Here is an 11,306-nt window from a genome sequence, read left to right on the forward strand (position 1 = left end):
TATTAACGACTGTAGTCTCCCCGCTGCGGCAATTGAGTGGAGGAAATAATAATGGAGATTGAAAGGCATTCACCATTCGACCTCTAGCAACCCTGACATTCTTCAGTAGAATATGATTGGAATTGGGCACATCTGCTCTCAATAACAAATATAAAAAATGTCTTGCAGCTTTAAGGCCTGAAAACATATAGTTGGGTTAACAGAAGGGCATAAATATGTATACCTGTAGACTCAATATAACTTTAAGAATACAGTAATAATTCTATGATCGTGGCTACATAATGTTTTGGAGGGTTTAATCTCCTGGGAGTGCCTAGGAAATGCAGGGAGGTGGAGAGTCAACCTACATTTGCACTTAGGTGACACGTGGGTGTGATAGCAGAGCTCGTGCCCAGCTGATATCCCAGCCACCACCAAACACAGCACAGACCAGAAGCTAAACCCTCACACCTTAAGAGCTGGAGTTGGCATTGTACTGAGACATCTGGGCTATAACCCAGCACTGCCACACCAAGTCAATTTGCCATGAGAAGCATGTGTTGATACCAGAGTGAGGTGAAAATACATCCAGTGCTGGCTTGGCATAGGTTCTTCTACACCTCACAATGCACTGAGTTCCATGGCTCTGTGCGCTGACAGAGGATGCTGGGGACAAGACTGTAACAATCCAAAAGATGAAACGTGTCCAGTCTCTCAAGTCACAGCTGCTCTACTTGGGACCGTGCTACAAATCACACAGTGTTGCTGATTCATCCCACTCCCACTAGCACATGTGAGTCGTCTGTCCACCCTGCACTGTTCACTGATGAAAAGTTTATTTTTAACAAGCACTGGTTAAAAATAAATGTAAACGTCATACAAATAAGTAAAGCACTCAGCCCCAAATTGGTATGAGTGTGCCCTGAGAAAAATGAGCTAGCTAGAATGCAATAGGAAACCTGAGAACCAGTCTTGCTCTTACACTGGCATAAATCAGGAATAACCCCACTGAGATCAGTTACTGTTTCTATAAGGAAACATTTTTAAGACTCTGATTGAGACCATGCTCCATTAACCTAGTAGGACAATCCCTTCAGAGGTTTTATTATCCAGTGTTAACAGAAAGTGGACTCTGACAGCAAGGGTTTAAATGCAGGGGTTGTAGCAATCTAATCTAAGTTTCTTGTTCAACCTCCCTCTAAAATAAATTATTATGTCCAACCCATCCTACTATATGTCTCAACAACTGAGTACTGTGTCCAGTTCTGGGCCCCTCAGTTCAGGAAGGATGTTCAAGTGCTGGAGGAGGTTCAGAGAAGAACAACAAGACTGGTGAAGGGACTCGAGCACAAGTCCTGTGAGGAGAGGCTGAGGGAGAAGAGGAGGCTCAGGGGAGACCTCATCACTCTCTACAACTACCTGAAAGTAGGTTGTAGCCAGGTGCGGGTTGGTCTCTTCTCCCAGGCAACCAGCAGTAAGACAAGAGGGCACGGTCTCAAGCTCTGCCAGGGGAGGTTTAGGTTAGATATTAGGAAGAAATTTTTTACAGAGAGAGTAATCAGACATTGGAATGGGCTGCCCAGGGAAGTGGTGGATTCATCGTCCCTGGAAGTTTTTAAGATGAGATTGCATGTGGCACTTAGTGCCATGGTCTAGTAACCAGAGCAGTGTTGGATCAAGGGTTGGAGTTGATGATCTCAGAGGTCTTTTCCAACCCAGTTGATTCTATGATTCTATGAATTGGGAAAAAATGCCCTTTGGAGGTGCAGCTATGTCTGCATTGACTATAGACACAATCTGAATAACTTACCTGGACTAGACACCTGAATTATGGCCAGATGAGCAACACCTTAGGTAACCACAGCAGATGGAAAAACGGAATCCTGCTCCTCTCAGCTCTAATGAAAGGTACCACATGGCTGAAGTGACTGAGGATTTTAAAACTGTCCAAAAAAGGTTGCTAATAGACCATATGGGTAAAAGTCTGTAGTCTGAGACATGCAGCAGGACAAACCAGTAATCTTGCCAGGCCATCAACTCTGGAAATAGCACATCAAGGGCCCCTACCCTGAACTGCATTGTGGCTTACAACCATTGGGAAAGCTGCATGATATCAGCCACTAGATTTAGCCTGCTTTAACAAAAAACACGTTTGCACCACATGGAACCTGACAGTTGCCCTCCCTGGATTTTGTCATGGACACTGAGGTCCTTTTACATCTGAACAAACAGACAGGCTGAGCAGTGCAGGCACATGTGGTCATCTCCTTCCCCTAGAGCTGACATCCCGAGAAGATGTTCAGTGTAAGAAGTATGGAAGGGTGGGAGACAACTGAACAAGTCTGTTTAAAAATAAAATAAATAATTGGCACATACATACATTCGGATCACAGAAACAAGGCAGGAGCACCAATAATTTCCCTTGCACATTTGTAAAAAGCAGATGGCATGTGGTAATTTTATGGTGGGACTTTGAAGTGACCTGCTCTTTCAAAACGTGAGACTGAAACTAACTTTTAAGAGCAGAGCACTTCCTTCCTGCTGTCTGTCTCGTGAGGCAGCAGGCTGCAGGGAGAGATGCACTCTCCTTCCTTACTGAGAATTGAAAGGGGCTCAACTGTGTTTGCATTAAAGCATCAGTCTGGGGAGCCCTTCAGCGCAGGCACTGTCTACTGTTCTCCCTGTGAGCTCTGTCTCCTCCTCGAGCACGGCCTCACAGCGCTGTTACGCCCAACCTCCTGCAGTAACAAAACATCAAACACCTCAGTGTTTCCAGCAGATCCCGGCTGCTGTGGCTTCCTGCCCCAGAGAGCAGCCCCTCCTCTCCTGCACTCACCTCTCCCACTATGCAGGTGGCCCCTTCAGCTGTCCCTTCCCTCCATAGGCTGCTCCACACAACACTCGGGGAGGTGGTCTTCCCGGGGACCTGCACACCTAAGTGAAGGTGTTCCCCTTACCTCTCCAAGGAAGCAAACTCAGCACGTGGGAGCTACATGAGAGGAAAGGAGATGGCTTGTGATGTGGGCAAGGGTACCCTTGGATGCCCCTGGTAATGGGCCATCCTTCTCTGGACAGGGAAAGGGAGCACAAAGCTTTGATGCATCCTGCATGTGCAGTCATGGCAGGCAGTTACTGCACATTTGTTTCCTTGACAGAGTTTCTCCCTGTCAGACAAAGGCCTCACACACTTTTCCCTCCTGAGTCCTCATGTGCAAATATCCACAGGGGTCACTCAGGCCTTCTGCAGCAATACTGCGGGTGAGTTCCACACACAAAGAATACGTTTACGAAAACTTTTTATCAATGTAACACAAAGCCCTGTCCAGCCTACAAGGTGGTCAGGAAAGGCATATGTCCTTGATTTGCAGTAGACCAAAGCATTAATTTGCAGTTGTTAATTATTTAATGCAACATTTTTTCCTTAACTGCCTACAAAGAGTAATAGGCAGTAACTACAACTTAAAAGGGGGCAACTTTGGGTGCAGAAAAAATGTTCTTTATGAAGCATTTCCTGTGTCCTTCTGAGTACCTTATCTGACCAGCATCTTTCACTGTTATTTACATTTTATCTTCTTTAAGAACACTTGTGTTATGGACTGAGTCATCAATAAGGGCACAACATGAAAGGAGGGATGAAAAATAAGCTGTCTTAAGAGCACTACTCTGCAGGAAACTTATTAGCATTTATTGTGCAGTATCAGGTTACCAGAGTTGAATGGAAAGAACAGAGTTTATTTAAGTGGCACAAAGCACAACTCTTTGGAAGTCACATTCAGTATTTCAAAAGTATATGATGGAAAAGGACATAAGAGAAATCCGTTAGATTTGGCAGAACCAATAACAGGTACAAGTTGGGGGGTGTGCTATTAAGGTTCAAGAGAGCCTTAAGAAACAGCTCATGGATAAGGGAAATGTCACAGAATTAGGGAAGAAGGTGTAATTTACAGTGGGAGAAATCCCAGGGCTATCACATTCATAACTGACTTGCACAAAGCCCACATCTTGCCATTCCCCCCCAACTCCTCCATCCCCAAATAAGCAAAGGAAACATACTTAAGAAGCAGCTCAGAGATTTCCAAAACTTAGTCCTGCATCTGGAACACTCCTGAGCTTTTTCAACGGCCAAGTCACAAGCCTCACTCCCACATTAATAGACTGATTGCTACTGATGCAGCCTGCAGGAAAACCTTCGAAGCCTGTCATTAGGAGTAAAGCAGGATCCATATTTACAGATGACATGCATGTGCTGCCACAAGCAAAGCACACTATCAGAAATTAGGCTAGATTTACAGTTTTGAGCTCTCCTGAGCATGGATAAAGATGAGGTGTACACAGCTGACATTTCATTCCAAGAAAGCAAAAATATACACAGAGAGAAGACTTCACCTTGCTTCGGGAGAAGATCTTATTCCTCCCTGACTAGGGTCTCTCAAAACAGAAGGTCATGATCTGAACTTCCATTATGGCTGTTCAAAAATGCATCAAAGGTTCGATGGATAAAAGAATGTTATTTTCCAAAACCGCTGGGACACTTCCTGTCAGTTCACATAATTGAGTATTACAGTATTTAAATTACAAATTGAAGATTATTTTTACAGGTGTCATTTTAAATATAATATGAAATTTCTTGACATTACCTCAGCCATGCTACACAACCCAGCTGCGCTCAGACATGCATGTGTGATGCACATGGCTGAAATTTTGTCATGTTACATCATGTGCTACAAAAACACACAGTATAAATAGACGATGTAATATTTGAGAGAGCAAAAACATATAGTGCTGGCCTCGCTTCATGAAACCCCAGATCTAATACGGACGTGGAAATGTAAACTGTTATTAGAGTTCAGATCAAAACTCTTTCCAAAGGGTCATGCAGAAGCGGAGGTCACACAGACGGAGCTCGGTTGCCCTCCAGTGGGCTCCCACCGCCCCTGCCTCCCTCCTCATCCCAACCTGTCCCAGGCAGAAAAACCAACCGCACGACTTTCAGAGCTGAACAAACCAGACAGCTGCAGCCCATAGGGAAGACACACTTTATTCACACTGGCAGATCTGCAGGCCAACAAGCAAAATGTTAAATTAATTAAGAAAGAGATCTTTAAGAATCCTCTTGGCTTTCTATCCACAATCTGGCATTAGTGGCTGCAAAGAATTTGCCTTCAACTGTTCTAATTTAATGTGGCTTTCTAAAATGCTATTATCTCCATTCTGTAATTTACTATTTCATTTTTATGGTTTCCAGCAAATGCCACGTCTGGAAAGGAAAATTCCACCTTTTCTTATACTCTGTTGTGACTTGAAATTTGCTTTCATTCTGCATGAAAAACTCTGTTCCTGTCGAAGAATTCTAAGCAAAGCAAGAAAAAATAAAGAAAACAAACTGTCAGCAACTTCCTAATGTTGTTAACACAAAAAATGTCAACAATACTCACTAGATAAATTAAAGCTCCCCTGCCCTTTTGCTACCCTCTTCCTAAAGCAACATGAAGCTTTAAGTTGATTCCAACCTTTTTAAGCAGTTCCAGATCCAACACACAGTGACCACAAACTAGGTTGGGTGCCTGGGCAGTAACTCACAGCAGTTGCCAAACTTGGGAGCAAGGAGATGACATTCCATCTGTAGGCCTGTCCACACAGTAAGAATAAGAAACTGATAATTGTAGGATTAATGGAGCAATTTTTGTTTTCTTTATGGTTGGGCTGCTTCACAAAGGAAAAAAAAGAGCACAATTTCAGTGATTCAAGGAATAGATTTGGGAATAGATTCAAGGAATAGATTCAAGGAATAGAGGAAAAGGCATTACCAAATTGTAAATCAATTTTGAGGAGTTAGAATTTCAATGCATTCATAACTATTAAAGTGAAGGACCATAGTGAAATGACCACCTCTGTCTCTTAAGACAGGACATTATGCCTTTTTTTAGGGATTTCAGTGCAAACATTCTTATTCCCCTCAGTTAATATGTCTGTTTTCATTCTTTCATCCTACAAAGAGATATAAAATAAAAATTAATTAAGTAAATAAATTGTTCCAAATTATCTTCCTTTTTTTTGGTTTTTTTTTTTTTTTTTTGGAAAAAAATAGAAGCACCTAAATGGAATTGGGAAAGAAAATGTTCTAAGGTTCCTATTCTATACTGAAATATCTTTTCAATAAATACTGCATGGCTTGGTGTTAGGCAATTTGGGTTGTCTCCAAGAATGGAGTTTACTATTTCATCAGAGATAGAAATAAAAACAATACAAAAATAAGAGAGTGGAATAGTTTCTTGTTGTGAAAGGAGGGTAACTCGAGGCTGCTCTTATCTAACCTGGAAAACGAGCATACTGAGATGGGTCTGATACTAGGAAATCCTGCCTGGCCAGACGTGGGGGTCACAAGGGCCCAGCCTAATCCAGATGGAAACAGGAGAGGGAGCTCTCACCCAGCCTGTCGAGACGGGAAGGTGCTCCCAGGTACTGCGCTGCAGGCTAAAAAAATGAGCTATGAACCCTGATACAGGTCAACTGTTTATATTCTAAAAGTGAAGTACTGATTTTCTATGTTGAAATTTTCATTATGGACAGGTAACTACTGATGTCAGCATTTAGACTCTGGATTTTACCCCAAAACCATGCAAAATTTGGTGAGCCCTTTTTGTTTGTTTTGTTTGGGATTTTTTGTTGGGTTTTTGTTTGTTTGTTTTGTTTTAGGTTTTTTTTCTTTTGTTTCAGGGATTCCTAACATTAATTGACTGGAGTTGAGTTTGACCACATGAGCTTGATCTTGATGTTTGGTTTGTTCACATCTGAAATTCAAAGTCAAAATTATCAAGGAATGGGAGCTCATGTGGATGAAACCCAAAACAAATGTTTGTAGGAACCTCTGAGAAATGGAAGTACTGTGTTCACATAGTTCTAATTATAACACTGCATTTGTAAGATTCATAAGAGCTGGGACCCGTGGAAGAGAAACATGAAGGAAAACTGATTTAAAGGGAAGGCAAAATACCCTATGGAATTTGGATTGGAATCTTCTAATGTGAAGGAAATCTGCTGCAGAAAAGAGGGAACTACTTAAAAAACAGCTGGAGAGACCACAAGTGAAATTCATCCTGGTTATAATCTAAACACAGAAAAGGGCAACAAAGGCCAGTTTGGTTAAGTAAGGATATAAATTCTTATCCACCGTGTGCAAAAAGCCCCATAAAGTGTATTTAAATATAAATAACACTAGAAACTACATTTAAAAAAAGTAGACTGAAGCTAATTAAAATGAATAATTAAGAGACAAAGGGGTTCTAATGGAAGGTAAACTGTAAAGAATACTTCATTAATCATCAAAGCTTCTTGCATATGCCCATGGGAAGGCAGAAAACCACCATTTTAATTTAAAATGAAAAAGATCCACTCTCCACGTTGAAATGGTGTTGCTCCTGACTTAAAGCTGAGTACAGTTTTCAATATTTTTCATCACCTTTTCTATCTAGGTAGAAAAGGGACAGACTGTCCACTCATTCAGACACCACCAGCAGTCAATGGAGGTGGGCATTAAAGCTAAGTAAGTTGTCCCACCATGAACTATGAAAAAACCCAGGTGTAGCACTAAGTCTGATGAGAAACTTGTTTGAACATGTCTTAGGATGGCTCTTTGTGGTCTCTTTGTAAACACATGTTTCTTCTTCCCAACACCCCCCACAGCAACTGTTATCTCCCATGCAGGAATGTCCTGGGAAAGGTGTCCTGAGGTGTCCCATTGGTCCTTGTTAACCCTTTCCTGTGATTGGGTGTTCCTGTAAGCCCCTTGAGACTTCTAATTGGTTAACCTGTGATTCTCCCTAACCCTATAAATGTGACATCCCCACCAATAAACCCTCTCTTGCCTCCTCTCCACGCCAGTGTGCTGTCTCTGTGCCTGCCATGGGGCCACGTGGGTGGTGGGGGGAGGGGGGAGCACCTCTCCCCTCCAGGCTCGGGGCCTGAAAAACCCTGTCGCTGGAGTCCCCTTTCCCCGTCCTTTCAAGACGTCGGAATGGTTCTTCAGATGGAGAAGGAACCACAACTGGGCTCTCCCACGTCGAGGGTGGGGAAAGGGATCCAGATCTGGTGCCCCGTGTGAGGAAACGAATTTACTGAACTCTTCTATGAAGATAGGTGATTCCTAAGGCGCAGATGCGACATCTGTGTTCCCCGACGCCCCGAAGTCTTCCCCAATCCCCCTCAATCCGCCGTAATTGGTGCCACGTGGTGAAGGCCAAGATTGTTTGAACTCTTCTGTGAAGATTAGAGCAGTCCTAACGCACAGACTGGGGCGAAGTCGTGCTCAACGGTGGACCGGAGTCTAAGCGTCAAGGTATTAGCAGACGGCATCACCACAAGAGAGCAGCCTGTTTTGAATACCTCAACCTTCCTGAGGACATTCAGGTAAGGAGCAGACCCGGCATATTCCCTTATAAGCAGACTTCGGCATACTCCCTAAACCTCTCCCCCTGTAAACCTGTAACTACAAGAAGCGTGCATGCCTCTTTAAGAGAGAAAAAGAAAGCTTAAAACCATCCGCAAGTCATCTAATAAGACTCTTTTGCTAACCTGAAAGATAGTCCTGTTTCTAACAAGGGACTTAGACCACGCCAGCATGGCGAAAAAAGGGTTAAAGCTGCTCGAAACAGCTCCGCAGCAATCCCCCTGCGCGGCTCCCGGCCCCGGGCCGGCCCCGCCGTGCCGCGGCTCTGGGGAAGCCCCGACATCAGCTGGCCCCGCTCCCGCCGCTCCAGCTCCCACCGGCCGAGCCGCCCGGGGCGCACCCCGCCCCGCGACAGACCGGACCGGACACCCGCGGTACCGCCACCCCGCCGAGACTCCGGCGCTGCTGGCGGCCCCCGCCGATCCCGTCGATCCCGCCTGCGCCCTGCTCCTGCCGCACACAGCACCCCCCACGTCCCACCATGTGGCCGAGGCAGCAGCCGCCGCCGCAGCCCCTCTGGACACCAGGACTGCCTCCGAGAAACAGAAGAAAACAACCATTTGGACTCTAATGAAACTAAAATTAACAGCAATAAGTAGTTTGTTTGGTTCAGCAGTAAATTGGAAGTTTGTGTAAGTGAAAAACTTGTTTATGAATACATCAATAAAGACATTTTTAAATTCTGTTTTATAGGGACACCCTCAGACACTAAGAGAATGGGGTAAATTTAAAATCCATATATCAATAAAGACATATTCATCTTTAAGGAATTAAAAGGGGTGGGATGTAGCACTAAGTCTGATGAGAAACTTGTTTGAACATGTCTTAGGATGGCTCTTTGTGGTCTCTTTGTAAACACATGTTTCTTCTTCCCAACACCCCCCACAGCAACTGTTATCTCCCATGCAGGAATGTCCTGGGAAAGGTGTCCTGAGGTGTCCCATTGGTCCTTGTTAACCCTTTCCTGTGATTGGGTGTTCCTGTAAGCCCCTTGAGACTTCTAATTGGTTAACCTGTGATTCTCCCTAACCCTATAAATGTGACATCCCCAACAATAAACACTCTCTTGCCTCCTCTCCACGCCCGGTGTGCTGTCTCTGTGCCTGCCATGGGGCCACGTGGGTGGTGGGGGGAGGGGGGAGCACCTCTCCCCTCCAGGCTCGGGGCCTGAAAAACCCTGTCGCTGGAGTCCCCTTTCCCCGTCCTTTCAAGACGTCGGAATGGTTCTTCAGATGGAGAAGGAACCACAACTGGGCTCTCCCACGTCGAGGGTGGGGAAAGGGATCCAGACCCAGGTGACTAAAGTTAGGTGTGAGGACAAGGCCCTGCATCTTCACAGGCATGATTTAATCTAGTTAAAAATTTTTGAGGAAATAATTAGTGACTTGAAGTCAATGAAACTTACCAGTTTACAGAAGACATAGGCACCACAGCCTCAAAATAGCCAATTGCAATTGCAGAAGTAATAGGAAATTTGTCCCCAGATTAAAAACATACAGTTTCTGCCCATAAATGGCATCCTTCCATGTCAAACTGATGAATTTCATCTGTGAGTCATTTTTCATGGAATGGTAAAGTTACAAGGGGTAAATGGCTTGTTAAACTGCAGACATGCTCAAAGAGCATAGCTGGAGAGTGGCTGAGAGCTGGTGTCTTTGCAGTTGCAATGGTTAGTTCTGGAGCTCTCCCTTGCTATTATTTTCAACTGTTCAGTGTTATGTCTTCCCACAACACCCCTTGCCTCATTTCAAAGAGTAATAATTTTTCTTTTTCGAAGAGTGATAATATTTGCACACAAAAGATCAACCTGCAGTTCTTTCTTATATTTCAGAAGAACATCGATGAGTCATATGAGGTGTAACCTACATGATTTGCGAGGAGGACCTTGTGCTGATCTGCTCAGAGACAACCATCAAGGAGTAAAGAGTTTCACAACACAGACCATTTTTTTATTAAATTCCACTATTTCATTTTAGTGACATAAATAAATGCTTTGTGAAAGGAAAACTGCAAAGGGTTTGACTTGTGCTCCAAAGGAGAGTCCATTCTGCAGGAAAGGACTTTAGGTTTACAGTAAGCAAAAAGTGTTTGTTTAAAAGTAGCAACACTTGAGATTTTTCAAGGAATCATAGAAGAGTTTGGTTTGGAAGAGACTTTAAAGATCATCTAGTACAGCCCCACTGCCATGTGCAGGGAGGGACACCTCCCACTGGACCAGGTTGTTCAAAGCCCCATCCAGCCTGGCCTTGAACACTTCCATGATGGGGCATCTACAACTTCTCTGGGCAACCTGTTCCAGTGCATCACCACCCTTAAAAGGAAACCCACCCCTGGGTGGACCTGTGAAATCCTGGCTTTCAGTGAAATGGCACTTGGCAGGGATGCCTACAGTTGTTGTCTAGCAGAGTTGTCTGCTCAGTGTGGAGAGGAGGCACTTTCCCATCCTCTGTAGGAAATATACCATGAACGATGCTCAAAATGTTCAACTTAACTGGGGAAAATTTTTGTGAGCACTTATTTGTAAGAACTCTGAGTTCTAGCTGGTCTAGCTGAGAAAATCCCTGAAGGCTCAGCAGTGTTTCTGGATTATGCTTTTATGAAATACAGTAATATTAAAGCAATGGCATGACCGAAATAGATTAACACAAAATTCTATTATTTTTCATGAGGGTGTCCATATCAAATAGTAATAAATGTTGCTTAATAAGTACTTGCTATCAAAATCCTCAACGCTCTTAGAAACATCCTCTCTCATGAACTACCAAAACAAAATAATTTTCTTCCACTGAAACAAGAGGCTTGAGAGTTCCTACTGCATTAGGTCTATCCACAAGTCCTCAAAGTCTGTGGGAAACTTCCACTGACATTCAGGTTCCTATCA

The 11,306-nt window shown here is 43.9% G+C and overlaps 1 long non-coding RNA gene across 1 annotated transcript; it reads left to right on the plus strand.

The window, feature by feature from the left end:
- Positions 1 to 404: 404 nt before the first annotated feature.
- Positions 405 to 10,432, plus strand: LOC135410641 (uncharacterized). Its single transcript, XR_010428811.1, has 5 exons — positions 405 to 772; positions 6,550 to 6,608; positions 6,697 to 6,860; positions 7,456 to 7,505; positions 10,257 to 10,432. It is a non-coding gene; the product is annotated as an uncharacterized LOC135410641 (long non-coding RNA).
- Positions 10,433 to 11,306: the final 874 nt, after the last annotated feature.

Source organism: Pseudopipra pipra, chromosome 3 (genome assembly GCF_036250125.1).
Source record: "Pseudopipra pipra isolate bDixPip1 chromosome 3, bDixPip1.hap1, whole genome shotgun sequence".
NCBI classification, from domain to species: domain Eukaryota; kingdom Metazoa; phylum Chordata; class Aves; order Passeriformes; family Pipridae; genus Pseudopipra; species Pseudopipra pipra.